The following is an 18,125-nucleotide window of genomic DNA, read 5'->3' as shown; positions in this document are numbered from 1 at the left end:
GAGAGTTATAGAATTACATTCACCATCACCATCGAATCATTCTTGTTTCTTTCCTACTTTGAATACCACGATCAATATCCAACCCGTCACCACCGTAACACTCATCGAAACATCACCTAAACGCCTTCAATCATCTTTTATTGTTACTAATTCGTTGTTACTAATGGCACTGTAAACAAACACCAAACAAACACCAAACAAACACCATTTAATCACCATAGCCACACACCACCATGTTCACCACCCTAAAATCGTGAAACCATTTTCTTTTCTTGTTTCATACGTGAACCACACCCTCCCTTACTACCATCGACAACCATCTTCAATCAAAACCACTTATGTTTCTAATCGACTACTACTATTTTCTGTTCTATAAATTAAACCCAAGCAACACCCACTTAAACCCGTCAATACTACTCTAACCTGCTGCTAATGATAGACCAAAACAGACTGTTATTCGCAACTGTAAATCAAATCAAAAATCACCTACGATCACCCATTGATCACCTTCAAAGGACACCACCACGAACCACCTTAACTAATACGTTGTTGCAGAACCACCACCATCTACCACCTTCTCTCTTCCCAAACACACAACGGCTTGCTGTAAATTTTGTTTCTGTTTCTTTTGATAACGATACCGTGAAGACAATATGGAATTTAATCACCCGAGTTTGATAACAATAATTATGATGGAGATGCTATCTAACGTATATTTATTTTCATTTTCTTATATGGTGGCTGACAATTACAGCACAAAGACATTAAGTTATGATTTTTTTGATGAAGTGCTTTATAAGTGGGTCAATGACCACTTGTTCGAATACCACAATCACTAAAGAAAACCCTTTACAGCCGTTTCCTTTATTTTTTTATTTCCTTCAATTACTTGAACAAACCCCACTATATCATTTATTTCCTATCGGTTTTTCTTTCCTTTGGGGTCGAGTTTCAGCTACTGCTATAGCTCTCGATTTATTTAGCAAACCTTGGACCAAGATATTATATGATATTACTGGGCCATTTAAATGGATTCTTTTGCATTAGTATTTTAAGTGGGCTAGTACATGGGTTTCTAACTTATTGTTGGACTGATTGATAAATTCATAATGGGCCTATTGGGCCGAGATCAAGATTTCATTTTCGATTGGGCTGATGTGTTCAGTTGGGCCGATGTGTTTAGTAGAGTTAAAACTATTTCGATGATTATTTGCTGTGTAAGTTTAAAACGTAAATGATATAGGTGATGAATGATCTTGGCATCACGATCATGATGATGTTATGATGATAAAGTAATAACCAAAGATGACGATGAGTACGTACGATGATTATGATATGATGGTGATACATGAAATGATAAAAATATTAGATGATGATTATTCACGAATTTAAAATGATGATGATAGATAAAGATGATGATGGAAGGAGGAAGACAATAAAACCGTTCGTATATATATATTAAGTAATTTAAAACGCGAGTAAATACCAAAACAAACTGTTGGTTCGGTAGCTTGGGTGTGTGTTTGTTAAGCGAGGGGTCACGAGTTTGAATCTGGGTTGTGGCATATTTGTTACCTTAAAAGGTAGATTTCTTACTATTATTATTTTTATTATTATTAATATTATTAATATAAGTATGATTATTATTATTATTATCAATATAAGTATAAGTATCATTATTAGAATTATTATTATTATCATTTATAATATTATCGTTATTATTATTATTATTTTTATTATTAAAGTTATCATTATAATTAAAATTAGCATTTTAAAAGTATCATTATTATGAGTATCATTATTTTTAATATATTATTATTATTATCATTATTATTATTACTACAAATAAAATGACTAATATTATAATCAAAATTAGTATTGTCATTATTAGAACTAATTATCATTTTTATTAACACTATTTTAGTCACTATTTTAACAAACCAAAAGTTATTTATATATCAAATACATATATAATAACTATATAAATATTACATTACTATTTTAAATAAGTAATATATAATTAATATATACAAACGGATTTGATTATTATTACATATTAATTATATGTATTGATATATATATATAAATGATATAGGTTCGTGAATCCGAGGCCAACCCTGCATTTGTTCAGTATCGTCGTATGCATATTTTTACTACAAAATATCGTATCATGAGTTCATTTGATTCCCTTTTACTCTTTACATTTTTGGGACTGAGAATACATGCGCTGTTTTTACAACTGTTTTATTAAATGCCTTTGAAATCTATATTTTTGGACTAAGAATACATGAGATGCTTTTATAAATGTTTGACGAGATAGACACAAGCAAAACATTTCTCGAATGAATTATTATGCAGATAGAAGTTCTGTTGATTATGATTGAATTAGTTGGACGTTATAATTGCCACTAATTGTTGTGAATATTTCCCCTGATTATTAACCTAAGAATTAGAAAACGGGTATGGCCCTAATTCACGCGAATCCTAAAGGTAGCTACCGGGTTTAACACCCCCACCCAGAATGTTCACTCGACAGAAGAGCTAGTGGGCGTGGTGTTTAGTACTTCGAAGTTTATATATTATACAGACGAGATGTTCTGTTTTTTTAGGATATTGTTGATGCGCATTATATGTTAAGGTAGGTTACCATGTTGAGCAATGAAATCAAAGTGAATGTTATGTATCCAGAGAATGATTTTATACACAGATTATGTTTATGATATTTTGTGCACGAGATATGTGTACGGTTATTTAAAAATCGCGAGGCAACCTACGGGGGAGAAAAGGATACGAACCTACTCTGCCAAGCTTTATGAAAAATGATTTCGTACACGAGATAGGTGTACTGTATTTAAATCTTGTGGTCTATCAAAATGATGAATTTTATTGTTTATGATAAACCTATGAACTTACCAACCTTTTGGTTGACACTTTCAAGCATGTTTATTCTCAGGTATGAAAGAAATCTTCCGCTGTGCAGTTGTTCATTTTAAAGATATTACATGGAGTTGTTCATGGCATATATACGTCAGTTCATCGCGATGGTACCAGATGTTATTGTATTCGTCCAGGTGGATTTGGACGGGTTATGACAATATTTGTATAATCATGTCATATCATAAGTTTGATTAAATTAAATTGAATTATAAAGTTAACATAAGTTTAAATGATATAATTAATATAACACTAGTATTTAATTAATTAATTAAATATTAATCATAACATAAGTATTATTAATTAATAATAAATTTTTAATCATATCATAAGTATTATTAATTAATAATGAATTATTAATCATATCATAAGTATTTTAATATAATTATTAAACCATAAGTATTTAATACTTAAATTATAATTAAATAATAACTAAGCCTTATAATAAATAAATAAATAATTAATATTTATTATAAGTCTTGATATAATAATCTCATAACATAAGTTTAATACTTATCAGAAGTATTTTTCATTAATAATAAAAGTATTATTAATCATAAGTTTAATTATAAGAATAATTAAATCATAATATAATTATTAAATGATATAATAAATATATATCATAAGTCTAAATTTAAAGTAATTACTTTTATATCATAAGTAATTTAATTATAATGCAAATCATTATTTATAACCTAAGTTCAAATTTTATAACCATAAGTTTAATTAAAAGTTCGTCGGGTCATAACTTGAGCCTCGGGTGTCGGTTTTCGACGAATTTTATATATATCCTCGTCTAACCAACCAACCCGACACATTAGTGCACTCAAGAACACCCTAAGGACAGTTCATAAGTCGTGAAGAACAGCCATGAACCAACCTAAATCATTAATCCGTTTCAACAACTTTTTTTAGCCATTCCGAGTGATCCGTGGCTCGGATTTCGATGACCCGAACATGAATGTTCATCCAATCATCAATCCTAACCCAATGGTACACCCTATAGGCTCCAAAGATGGTCACAAAGTCGGACCCAATCTGATCACACAAGCTTTTACATTTCAATTTCATCAAAATACCAAAACAAGCATAACTTATGATCCGAAACTCGAAATGACATGAATCCAAAGCCTAAAATTATTGTATTGATGAGAGGAACTCATCTATACACTTTATTTAACCAAAAACATCTGTTAAGTATACCGATTTTAAACAAATAGCTGCTGTTCGCTTTTGATCAAACCGAAAACATATGAAATCGAGCATTTCTAAGCATCAAATCAACAACACAACAACATACAAGTACTATAGCATCAACATATAATCAAAATCAGTAAAAATAAATGAAAATTGAAAAGTTAGGGTTTATGATTATACCCTAATCAAAGAACAAGTTGTATGAGCTTGTAGATCTTGAAATTGAGAACCCGATGAGATGAAAAGCCCTAAATCTTCAAGTACAAAATTGTTGAAGATGACGATGATATTGGTGATGGTGGTGAACGACCATGGGAGGAGGAAAAGGAGAGAAAAATGATTTTTAGGTTAAAATAAAATGTAGTAGTGTAAAGGAGTGTAAGTATCATGATTATGTTAATAGTTTAGCAAGTTGGCAAAACCACCCCCTCATGGGATTTCGGCCGAAATAGAGAGGAGGATGGGCTCCTCTTAGCCCATTATGAAGTAATGTGTGATAACTTGTGGCCCGAAATCCCGAACGGATCCCGATTCGCGAAAACACGGCTACGCGATTGAATATTCGGGAAGAACACGCACACGCGACAAATATAATATAGAAATATTTTATAATCTCATATGATATAGAAATATCATAAATAAAATATATCGGATTCAAAAATCGCGAAAGTCTGATCGTTGGTTTGAAAACCAAAACAATTCACCGGATAGAAATCCAAAAAACGTAGAGACGTACAAATCCAAATATGAACACATATAATTATATGACACATAATAAGAAAAATATTATTATTCAAATAATAATATAAGTCATAGAAATGACGTGACACGAATACCAGTAAACAGAAGTTAAATATAAACGGTAAAGAATAACGGAAAAGTAGGGTCGTTACATTATCCACACGCACATTAGTAGCACCAACATTACCAATAACCAAATCCGCATTCTGAGCTGGACTTTTCGGACAGTGAGTACTATCCATTAAACAAATCTAGGCAAACACAATATACTGCCAACAACATTACCATTTAAGGAAGCGGGAAAAAACCGCTCCCTGGTTGACGAAACAATAACAGGGCACTGTAATGCATAATATGCATTCAATACAAAATTGAAGCTAAACTTGATAATCCCATAAACAAAAAGCATATAGTAAATGCAAATAACATACGAACAACCACTAAAAAAGCTCTACAATTTACGATAACTACCATAACAACTACAAACGATCACATACTACAAGTTGTAGTCTAAAACCAACCATAATTACATGAAAAAACAAAAGAACTTTACCTTCTAACAATGAAAACTGATAAAAGAAAGAAGTATGACAACTTACGCAAGCAACCTGCCAGCGAAAAAAAAACCGTCGAAAGCGATTAGCCAAATCTGAATATACACATAAGAACTACCAAACTGGTCTTACATAACCAACCACAACATCGGTGATTATTCCAAACTGGTCAAAATAGGTCTCGTACCACAAAATTCTATACAAAATAATCTTCAATATTTATAAAGGTTTATAGATAGATAGATAGATTATAGATAGATAGATATAACTAGAAATGTCTCTTATCGGATTGATTACGAGTAGTAAATGGAGTTTGGGTTTGAAATTGGAGCCGGCGTATTTGGTGGTTCACACGATTCAAATTTGACTTCCCTTATGAATGATCTCTGTGATGTTATCCTTATTCATTCTCGGGATACATGGTCTTGGCCCTTTAGGCCTTGAAGTAATTGATAAAGGGATATGACCTGGCCCATTAAGTTTTCCTTTTTTTTTTTTTTGGCAAAAAAACGAATACTTATATAGAAACGAAACCGTTTTCAAAAGAAAAACGCCCTCAACAAGGAATACAAAAAAAAGACGGGGAAACAGGGAGGCTCGCAAGGAGAAAACAACTAGTCTCCCTAACAACCCGGAAAACCATAATGACAAACTTATTAAACAAAAACCGATTACAACACGAAAAGAGCAATCACACCAAATTAACTATCAAAACGAACCCTACCACTCAACCTCGAGGACCCGCCCTTTTCAATTTACTGTTAACCGTCTCTTTCAAGGAATTCTTCCTGGATCGATTTTCAATCTTGTACGATAACACATTGGCGTATCCGTTACCCGGTGCGCTCTCGCCGGCCAAACGTGTCATCATAGCATCGAAAGCAGAAAAAGCCTCCGCAGACATAATACCTAGCCCGGATGCTGATGAATCTCCTTTTTTACCATCTTGAGGACCCATAAACAAGTTTTGAATTGCGTCTCCGTAATCCAAGTCATCAACGTTATCTTTAAGCTTATACGTACCCGAAGTAGAAGCCTCGTTCATCTTCTTTCTGGACCTCGGATGAACTTCACGAAAACATCTTCCACTACGACCAAACAATATTGGTAACGGCCTATCTTCGTTCGATTCTAAGTTTCGATTATCAAGCAATTCTTCTTTCTTTTTTATCTTCTCCTTCTTCAATCGGGACAATCTTTCTTCAAACGTTAAGTTATCATCATTTGATTCTAAATCTTCATTAGAAACAACAACATTGTCACCTTTAACTTGATTTGTTGTTATCAATGATTCAAGATCATTCCCATATACATCTTGAACAACATCAATGCCAACACCTTTATCAACCGCCCCTTTATGTTTGGCACATTGTAAATTATCCTCCTGTCCCGAATTAAAACCTTCACATGATCCCGAACCGACACGTACAACAATTGAATCGTCAATAGAACCAAACATAATATTCAAATTGTCATTAATAGTACCCACTCCATTAGATGTTACCGAACCAAGACCGGGTGCAAAAGACATTTTTGCAACAAATGTATCCCCTTCTACAGGTACATAATCAACACTTTTATGATTCAATTTTACAGCAGCATCTTCTAAATGCGAGGAATAAAAAAGAGTGATCAATACTCTTATTTTTTTCCAAAGCATCACTTCGAACAACATCAGTTACATTCACATCCCCATTTGCAATAACGAACCGATTAGTCGAAGTTAACAAATGTTGATCAAACGAGTTGAAAATAACTTGATTCAAAAAAGAAAGGTCCGATATTTCCGAGACCCAAACATCACAACTTTGAACACCCGAAGCCTCCAACAGATTCGAACCCGACATTTGGAGACTCTTCTCCACTAGGGCTCTTGAGGTCTAATCGTAAAACGGGATTTGATTTTCCGGCAGATTGGTATACCGGAATTAAACATCACACACACCTTCTCCTTCATGCCCTAACCTACCAACATTTGGAGACTTTCTCCCTCCTTCCTTATTGCCTTCCTCTACCGACGACTCTTCTCCACTAGGGCTCTCGAGGTCTAATCGTAAATCGGGATCTGATTTTCCGGCAGATTGTTATACCGGAATTAATGGAGGGTCCGGTAACGATGGATAATCTGCCGGAGAACAGTCGAATCTTCACAACCGCACGGTGTTCATTGGAAGAACTGATAAGTCAGTTAATCGACATATGGTGGAATCGATTTTTGGGAAGTGTGATATCCTTTCGGAAATCAAATTTTGGCCAAGTCGTAGATACTCTTTTGTCACTTATCTTGAAGAGTCGGATGCTCAGAAGGCCATTGTTGAACTCAATGGTTCAAAGATTTTCGGTAAACCAATCTTTGTTGGGAGGCCGAGACTTCGTAAATCCGGATTGTTCGATAAATCAAGGGGTCATGTTAGTGCAAAGCTTCGATGTAAGGTAACTCAAAATTCTGCCATCACTTCCAGGCTTTCGTTAACTGTTCTGCTGGTTGATCTTGAACCAATTCTGGACACAAAAGTCTCAAGCTTTTTGATTTCATGTAAGTCACAAGTTTCTCATATTAGTAAAGTTGGACATTTTGGTTGCCTTGTTGTTTGTGGTGATTACATTAGCTATGAAAATATTATCAACTCTCATTCCGACGAGTTTGTTGTGATTTCTCCATTCTTGGGAGTGGCGACCTCGTTTTTTCAATACGCTTGGATCGAAATTACGGGCATTCCGTTTACTTGTATTTCTAAAGAGAACGCGATAGAAGTTTCCGAGTTATTTGGGGAAGTGATCTCGGTTGCTAATTCGTCTTCAAATTTGGGCAATGTGTGTTCAGTATTTGCTTTTATTAAACCTGGCCCATTAAGTGGCAGTTCAATGCTATGGATCAAGAAATGCAATTAACTAGATTCGGAAGCCCGCGCGTTGCTGCGGTTCTCAATGTTTTTGTCATAACGTTTTTGCAATAACGTGTTTTGACAAAACATTTGTTGTACGCATTTAGCGTTGATTATTTACTCATTTATCCCCACTATAAATTTATAGACATTTATTTTTATTATGTTTTTGAGAGCAAAATATATGAAAAATGAAAGGATTTATACTCCGTAATATTGCAGTATTTTTTTGATTAAAAAAAGTTGGAAGATGCAACGACCAACTGGACTTCGTATTTGGTAGCCACATGATTTGGTCAACAATTACTTTACTACTTTGTCTTACCCCTTTACTCTCGATTAATCGAATAGGTGGTTTCGGTCGTGAGATAAAAAATTAGTTTTCCAACCCGATATCATATTTCGCTGCGGGATGATTTTGATCGGTTAACGATAAGTTAATTATACGTAAAAGAAAAACGGTTACCGGTAATATTAACATACTCTAAAGTTTATATATAGTATAATATAAGAATTTAATTTAATTGATGTTCGAAATATAAATCTTTACAATTTTATGTAGGTTCAATGTTTTGTGTAACACATATTGAAGCTAAAAAAAAGAATTTAAAGTGGTAATGTTTATAACTTACAGGTTCAGTTTGTCATTTTCATCGTAAATGGGGGTGTAAATATAAAAAATAAAGTAAAATGGGTTGATTTCATCCACATATTTATCCTACCCTATCTTTAGTACTCCGTATTCTCTCCTTTAACAGCTTATTATCCTCTCCACCGATCTTCCCCAATTTTCCATTCTCATTTTCACTACCATTATAATATCTTACACTAAAATCATAAAAAAAAAATCAAGAAAAATTATATCGATGGTTGCGGTTGACTCGGTGGTTTCCATTAGTTCCGACCACCTGAACTCGATTTAGTTTTTGGGTTTTTCTAACACCACACTCTCAATAGAGTTGTACTATTTGTATGGTTAGTTGTACCGTGTGCATATTTAGTTGTAATATATATGTGAATAGCTAGTTGTACTCAAGAATGCAGGTAAGAAAAAAAATTATTATTTTTGATGTTTTTTTACAATAGTAAGGTGTTGGCCGACGGTGAAGGTCGACAGCGGCGTCGGCTGTTGTGATCGTAACTGTTGCCAGAAGTAGCTTTCCACCGCCACTCTCGTGGTGTGTTGGGCTATTGTAGTTGTTTTCCTACAGGAGGTCCAGTGCTTGACATTTATCAGAGCCACGGTCGTGAAAAACCCGACTCAAAAACTTGACTTTTCAGGTATGTGTTTTTTCTAACCACTACCAAACCGTCCTATGTTCAGATTTGTTTATTGATCGGTTGATTTTTAGATTTGTTTTTGTTCCTTTAATATATATGTTTATCGTTTCCCCCCCCCCCCCCCTTAAATCAGACAATTGGGTGGACTCGTGAGGTATTTGATATGCTGGGTGTCTTTTAAGTTTTCGGGTATGTTTATATATTTCATCAAACACTAAATTGCCCTTTGTTCCGGAAGTTTGTCTCATGTGTGGATCTGGATGTTTTTTCTTTAGATCAGATTTGATGGTGGTTGAAAGTTGTGGACGGTGACGGTCGTAGCCGGCCGTGAAATCGGCGGTGGTAGGTGGCAGTGCATGGTGGTGTAAAGTGGCTGATGGTGGCGGTTGCAGGTGGTTGGTGGACATGGAATACTGGTGTAGATGGAAAAGAGACCCAAAAATTAATAAGTTCATGATTTTTTTTTCTTTTTTTTTTTGAATATATGTAAAAAGACGAATATTACCTGGTGGTCGTTGTATAAAATCAGAAGATTAAATAAATTATCTCCAAAAAAAAAAACTACTGTAGCTACAGTGCGCTACAGTAGCTACAGTGTTTTTGGGTATGTGACGGGTTATGATTGGAGGGTGTTGTCCATATTTAATATATAGTATAATGACGAAATGTTTGACCATAAATAAATGTTCGTTATAACAGAAATACTCTACCCACTCACTTTTTACTAAAAACTATTCACTCACATGACTTGACATGCTAAGATGTGCATCCGTAATATATTTATAATTTATAAATAATAAATACTTCCATTTTTTGGCTATAAACAACTAGTTATCTTTTCCAATTTTAACTCAAATACCTTCACATGAAGCACGACTAACAAACCTCATCTAATTTAGGTTACAATGATTTTTCTTTTTTAATTAAAATCTTTTCTATCAATACTTGTGATCTCTCGATTAAACTTAAAACTGTGAAATCTTCTTCATCACGATGTTTTATGAATATAGGTGTCCAATGCCGCAATCATTATATATGAACTCTCTTAACGCAACATTTAATAATTAATATGCCATTTGGTACTCGGATTAACGCATTATATCCTTCATAGATGATAAATGATGTATCATCTCAGTCTCTCGTCTCTTTAGTTTATCAGATTATTATGATTATGCCTTTAGCTACTTTCTTTGATGAAAATGTTGGACACATTTTTCTGCTACAGACATTTATTTAGTTTGGTCTTTTTTTTTTTTTTTTTTTAGCGAGAATACCCCCTCTATGAACGAGCACATTGGCTCTCCCATAAACGATAAACTTGGGGTAATCAAACCTCTCAAGCGTGAGACCAGGTAAATTGCGCATTACGCGCACCCTCTGGTCACACTCCCTTTCTGAACGATTTGGCATAGCCAGGAATCGAACCCGGTAGTGTGCTTCAATGGACAACTGGGTGATCACTCAGGCAAGCCTTTAGTTGAACTCATTGTACTTTTATTACTACGTATAGGGCTGTTAACGAACCGCACGAGCTACTCCAATTCGAGCTCGAATTTCTCGAATTCGAACACTATGATATTCAAACTCGAGTCGATCTTGAACATGAATTGTTGTTCTATTAGTTTCACGAGCCAAGCTTAAAAGCATTAGTATTTGGCTCAACTTAATCGAAAGCTCGTTTATTTTTTAAAAACGAACGAGTTAGTCGAGTCGAACGAGCTAATCGAGCATAGCTTTTATGTTTATAATAAATAATAAATTAGTTCTTAAACTTATTGCAGTTATATTAAAATTTATTATATTTAAAATTCTTATTTGTTTATAAAATATTAAAATATATATATATATATATATATATATATATATATATATATATATATATATATATATATATATATATATATATATATATATATATATATATATATATATATATATATATATATATATATATATATTATACATTATATATTATACATTATATATTATAGTGGTAGGATCAAGAGGGAAGTAACCAATCGGGGGGAAGCGGGTGGAGCAAAATCTTTTTTTTTTTTCGTTTTTTGAAAAAACTTTGTTCACGAACATTATAGATTAGATGAAAATATGAACATTTAATAAAGACACTTTGTGATAAATGTTTTACTTTAGCGGGAAAACGCTCGAAGAACTAATATATAACAATTATCGTGTTTTTTCGAGCGTATATTGAGGTTTTAGATATCAGGGTTTAGATATTAGGGTTTATAGGGTTTAGATATTAGGGTTTAGAAATTTAGGGTTTAGGGTTTAGATTTATGATTTAGATTGAGTTTTTAACACGAACGGTTTAGAGTTTAGGGTTTAGGGTTTAGAGTTTAGGGACGGTTTAGTGGATGTTTACCAAAAAAAAAAGCCTTTAAATCGAAAAATATTTGAGGGTTTTTTTTTACGGTGAAAAATAAAAATATTATTAAAAGAACTTCATCAGAACGATGAAGATTGAAAATTACATTGCGAGGGGCTATTGAGCCTAAAAGAAAGACAGAAATTGAAAGAACGACAAATTACAAACGAAACGCCTAATTGAAAAAACTAGACCCGTAAGCCATGGCTTAAGAGCCTACACGGTATCAAGCCCACAGGACCACAGGCCAAGCCCACTATAAAAAAGAAGCCCATTAGAAGTCCACTTGATAGAAGAAGCCTCATGAAAGAAGCCCCACCATACTGGGCTTAGGAGCCCAAAGAAAACAGCCCATTATCCATTAAAGGATCCCACTTGAAAAAGAGAAGCCCACTTGAAACAATACTTGTTGCACTAAAAGAAACGAACAGACGGAGAAACAAATCTATTGAAACAATTCGTTATCCCCAAATTGAGACAAACGATTGGATTGTAAGAATCAAAAACCAGAAGAGATCGGTATCGAAAAGATGAAGTCGGATTGAAACGAGGAAAAGTCTAGAAATTTGAGACATACAAATTGAAAGAAAGCAGGGGATGGGGCGGATTGAAAGAGAAAGCAAACTAGGAAGAAACGGGAAGGGATGAGCTGTATTGTGTTGCTTTAAATAACGGGTACCAAATCCCTGAAAAGAAGAAGAAGAAGATTGATAGGAAGAAACACATCAATAGAAACCTCCACATGAAGACGAAACATCGTGAGACAGAAGGAATAAATGAAGACACAAGAGTGAGGGAAATTGAATGGAAATTGATTGAAAGCTAGCCAAGATTTTAACGATTGACGACAGGTGAATCGTACTCTGCCATATTATCCATAAACACTCCAAAATTCAGCATTTCTTCTTTAAAGGATAATTTTTTCGAACCAAACTGTTGACCGTTTGTATTGTTGTTTTTTACGTTTGCAGAAGTACCAACCACGTGATTAATCTCACTAGAGGTGTCGAAAATGCCAGAAAGGTTAGGAATATCGTCCACCCAATTGGAATTAACATTGGAAGCTCTCTTATTAGTTAAATTTAGTGACATTACCCACTAATATTAATTATGATGAGCATTTCACTTTTTACGAGGTAAAAACATCATTTTACCTCTATTAAATTACTAATGTTTTCCATTTTTTTTTCTTCATATGGTTGGTCTCTAGTCTGAAACATCTTGGGCCATTTAATAGAGTGTATTTTTATCGGATATAGCTCAAACTGTGTCCAAAGCCTGGGTTTGATACAATCTTAATGGTACTTGTAAAATAATTCCAAGGTCATTGAGTTACTGATTTCATTTCATCAGGTAATTAATGAAAAGAAAAAAAAAAAAAGATGACTTCACAAATCGCAAATCAATTAATTAGCAAATGACTAGCTTAGTTTCACTAGCTTATTGACAACAAATTAACATAAAATCTAAAACAAGCTAGATTACCAAGCAGTAGCTAAATAAACATATAGCTGGACAAACCATTTTTACATCAAACAGTAAACTATGAGAAAAAACATGTTCTTGTACAAACCTTATATACATCGATCATCTTAAAGAATGTTGCAACCTCCACCTTCGCGAGATGGCGAGTAGCCAACGACATGTCCATATCCGCCATAATAATAAGGATTGTTATCATAACACATAATTGGAAATCGTATTTTGTTTGTCTCCTCCTTCTTGTATGGCTTTACACTAATAATATCTGCAGTCTTTCGTTTCTTCCTCAAGCAAGTCGTGACACAAATAGGATCAACGTCGCCAATTATAACTACCATCTCCTTCGTTAAATCCACCGATACCTTATCAACGCGAGATAGTTTTGTAACGATTTTAAATACCTCCTTCCTACATTTTTCAGAGTGCATGCTAACTTTTATCTTGATCTCCTGCATTATTAATTTTTGCATGGATATATATAAATAAATTAGTATTAGATTGAGATGAAGATGGATGATTTGGAACCAGTAAAAGAGAAAATTAAAATTAATTACTTTAACCATGGTGTGCCTGTTGTTATGTGAAGTTATGGATTAAACTAAAAAATTTCTCAAATCCATGATAAATTTATAATACTCGATCCAACCTATATTGAAAATGTCATCACGACTAACTAATGAACAGGTAGCTTTGACTATCGAAGACTATTCAATTGTCAACTTAACAAACACTTGTTTAAGTGAGTAAAAATATTGATATGATGCTGATAGGTTTAAAAATAAAATCCAACTGGGAGAAAACAATATTGATTATTGATGATTGTTAAAACGGACAGATATATTTCTTTAAGTGATACTATTCCAAATCATCCGAGGATTGTTGAAAAAGACAGATCTATTTCTTTACTATTCGTTTACCATAAATAAAAAGGGCGAATGGTCCAAAAGGTAACCTAAGTTACCCAATTTGACAATCAAGTAACCCCAATTTGTACAAGCCCGAAAATGATTTCAATTTTATTTTTGCGCAAAAAAAGGTTTACGTGTTCAAAAATTTAAAATTGAGGTAATCTTCGTCAAATTCATTAACGATCGTTAGTCAAAAATACACGTTTGGTCCTTGAAGTTTCTTAACAATTGCACCAAAAGTTCTCTTTATCATCTCATTATGAAATCTTATCATCATCACTCATCTTCATCACCACCATCATCCAATTTACAAAATCATAAACGATTAGTTTGTGTGCGTTTGATAATGGAAGAAATAAAACGACCCCTGCATATATATTATATTATATTATTATTATTATTATATATCTTCATTAGAAAGTTAAAAATCATAATGTTTAACTAATTCATCACCACTAATCGAGTATATTCATTCAAGACACATAAAAATCTATGTCCAACTCTCAAGGATGAACTCGATATACATCATCTTCATTAAAAAGTTAACAAATCGTAATGTTTAAATCAAAGCCCAAAACAAGAAAATATATACAGATCGAGAACTAGTGATGAAATATATACAGATTTAAATCTCCAGCTTATGAAGAGTTAAATCTCATCCATTATAATAACAAAACCCTTTTTTTACTATTGTTGATGTTTTTGAGGTTTTGAAGATCTAGATCGAATTAAGAAAATATTGCTTCAAAACATGTGTATCGGAAGGGACATGTTAGCCCTGTGTTTACTTTTGTCAACCCATCCAGCAAATTAAGAAAATATAAAAACGTGAGAAGTTTGGAAATTATTTAGTGATAATATCCTTAAAATCTTAGAGGCTGATTCTAAGTATCCATCGAATTATTAGATTCTTTGTGCTTGAAAATTTTTCATGTAATAATCGATTTGTTGCACAAATTTGGTTATGTTTTTGCAAAATCTAAGTATGGAGAAAGATTGGTGATTGTGAACCGCTCCTATCTTGACAATTTGGTGCATTTTTATCAAGTTTTAAGTGGTGTTCTATTATCACCGCCGTCGATCGCCACCTATCTCGCCGGAATCGGTTTGAAACTCGCCAGAATCTGCTTGAATCTCATCGGAATCTGCTTGAAGCTCGTCGGAATCTGCTTACTACATTATTCCTTTGATTAACGAAGTTGTTTAATAAACTTATCGAACGATGAAAGTGGTGCGTTGATTTTTGCAGAAAATGTGTTCCAATTGAAAAGGATATTAACATGATAATGAAGATGTTAAAGAGGACTTTTGGTGCAATTTTTTAAGAAAGTTCAGGGATTAAACGCGTATTTTTGACTAACAATCGTTAATGAATTTGACGAAGATTACCTCAATTTTGATTTTTTTACATGTAATCCTTTTTTTGCGCAACAATTAAATTGAAATCCTTTTCGGGCTTGTGCAAATTGATGGTTACCTTGATTGTCAAATTGGATAACTTATGTTACCTTTTCGGGTCATTTGCCCAAATAGAAATGATACGTAATAACTTTATTATCTCACACGGAGTGGCGGATTCATTGAATTGAATCAATTTAATAGGGGCAAAAAAGTTAATCAAAAATATGACTCGGTAAATAAAGTGGTTTAAACTAAGTGAGATTACAAACTAACTTAATAATGGTTTCTTTCTAAAAAATACAAAACAAAACAAAAAAGTGATGAAAATGTTAGGTTAATCGTGAAAGCTCCAAGTCTAGTCCGTTATCAAGAATAAAAGTCCAAGTAGAAGAAATTAAAATAGGTTCAAGTTGCGGTCAGGAGGCCCAATAGTGGTAATCGATACTTTAGAGTTGAAAGTATGCACATGTTTACTTGGTCAGCAGATAAAGTTGGATAAAGGAGAATTGTTCGTTAATCATGGTGCATTCATATATTAGCTATTTATTAAGTGTTTTCATTTAACTAAATGATAGAAAGGAGGCAAAGATTGTAGGCAGTATGACCTAGTTTTAGTGCATGTTCTCTTTATTTTAAGTTACGAGAAGGATTGTCTACATCATATTTTTCTATACTTCACTTTTATGAAATTAGATTTTGTTGTTCACTACTACATTTATCCTCATTTAGACCCCTATATATAGACGTGTTAATAAATTAACACGTCTATATAAACAAATGGACATTAGAAAAAAATGGCGGAACACGTCTAAATACGTTCTCATTTAGACGTGTTGACACGAAAAAAGGAGAAACACGTCTAAATAAGTTACTATTTAGACGTGTTGATGACCAAAAAGGTGGAACACGTCTAAATACGTTACTATTTAGACGTGTTGACACGTCTAAATTGATAAAAAAGAGGAGCACGTCTAAATTTGACACTTCTAATTGATCAAAAAGAAGAACACGTCTAAATATGTTATTATTTAGACGTGTTACAAGTCTAATTATTTAATTTAATTTACCACTCTGTATATTCTAGATGCAGTTAACATTATATATATATATATATATATATATATATATATATATATATATATATATATATATATATATATATATATATATATATATATATATATATAGTGGACCAATCCATGGATAAGCACTAAATGTGGCACAAACGGGATAAGTAAAATTTCAATTTTTTTTTTTTTTGAAAAAACGATCCTTTAATATGCAAATAGAAGAAAACGAAAAAAATTTAAAAAGTTTTTGAACAAAATCGTTCGAAAATCGATGATGAATGGTAAACATCGATGATGAATGGTAAAAATTGATGATGAATGGTAAAATTAACCATTCATCTGGTTAATTTATCATTCATTTTTGTTCGCGATGAATGATAAAATTAATCAATGCTAAAAAAAAGCAGACGAATGGTTAATTTAACCATTCATCTGTTTATGATGAATGATAAAAAAACAGATGAATGGTTAATTTAATCATTCATCTGGTTTTTTTTAGCATTGATTAATTTTATCATTAATCGTAAACAAGATGAATGATAAATTAACCCGATGAATGGTTAATTTTACCATTCATCATCGATTTTTGAAAGATTTTGAACTTTTTTTTTATGAAAAAAATTGATTAGAGGTGCATTTTAATGCAGATTTATGAATGTAAAAAAAAAAATTCAAAAAAAAAAAATTTTATTTTGCTTATCCGGTTTGTACTCCTTTTAAGCTTATCCATGGATCGTGCCCCTATATATATATATATATATATATATATATATATATATATATATATATATATATATATATATATATATATATATATATATATATAAAGTGTGTTTTTGGATCTGGAGGCGACGCAAGCAACAAGGCAGCAAGACATATTTGGTCATCATTTTATACCATTTAGTTTCTTTAATCTTGCAATTAAACAATCAAATTACAAATCAAAGTAACTCCAAACCTCAATCTCTCTCAATTCCGAATTATTGAAGCATTTTTGGGGAATTTTTTATAAACCCTAGAAGTAAGGTATGTGCTGATGATAATGTTAAAAACAAACATATATTTCACAGCATTATCCTTCAAGAAAGACAAGCTTCTAGTTGCAATTGTCCTATTTACAAGTGATATTCGTTTAAATAATAAAAGGTGAATTCAAAGGCAGATTCGACGAATTGAAGACGCAAACGACCAAAAAGCTAAAAAGTACAAAGTACAATCAAAGAGGTTCAAATTATTGATGAGAAACGTCTCAAAAGTACAAGAGTACGAGCCGCAAAACGCAAAGT

The sequence above is a fragment of the Rutidosis leptorrhynchoides genome, chromosome 1, assembly GCF_046630445.1.
Source record: "Rutidosis leptorrhynchoides isolate AG116_Rl617_1_P2 chromosome 1, CSIRO_AGI_Rlap_v1, whole genome shotgun sequence".
Lineage (NCBI taxonomy): Eukaryota > Viridiplantae > Streptophyta > Magnoliopsida > Asterales > Asteraceae > Rutidosis > Rutidosis leptorrhynchoides.
The sequence above is the reverse complement of the archived record's forward strand: the minus strand, read 5'-3'. Positions refer to the sequence as shown.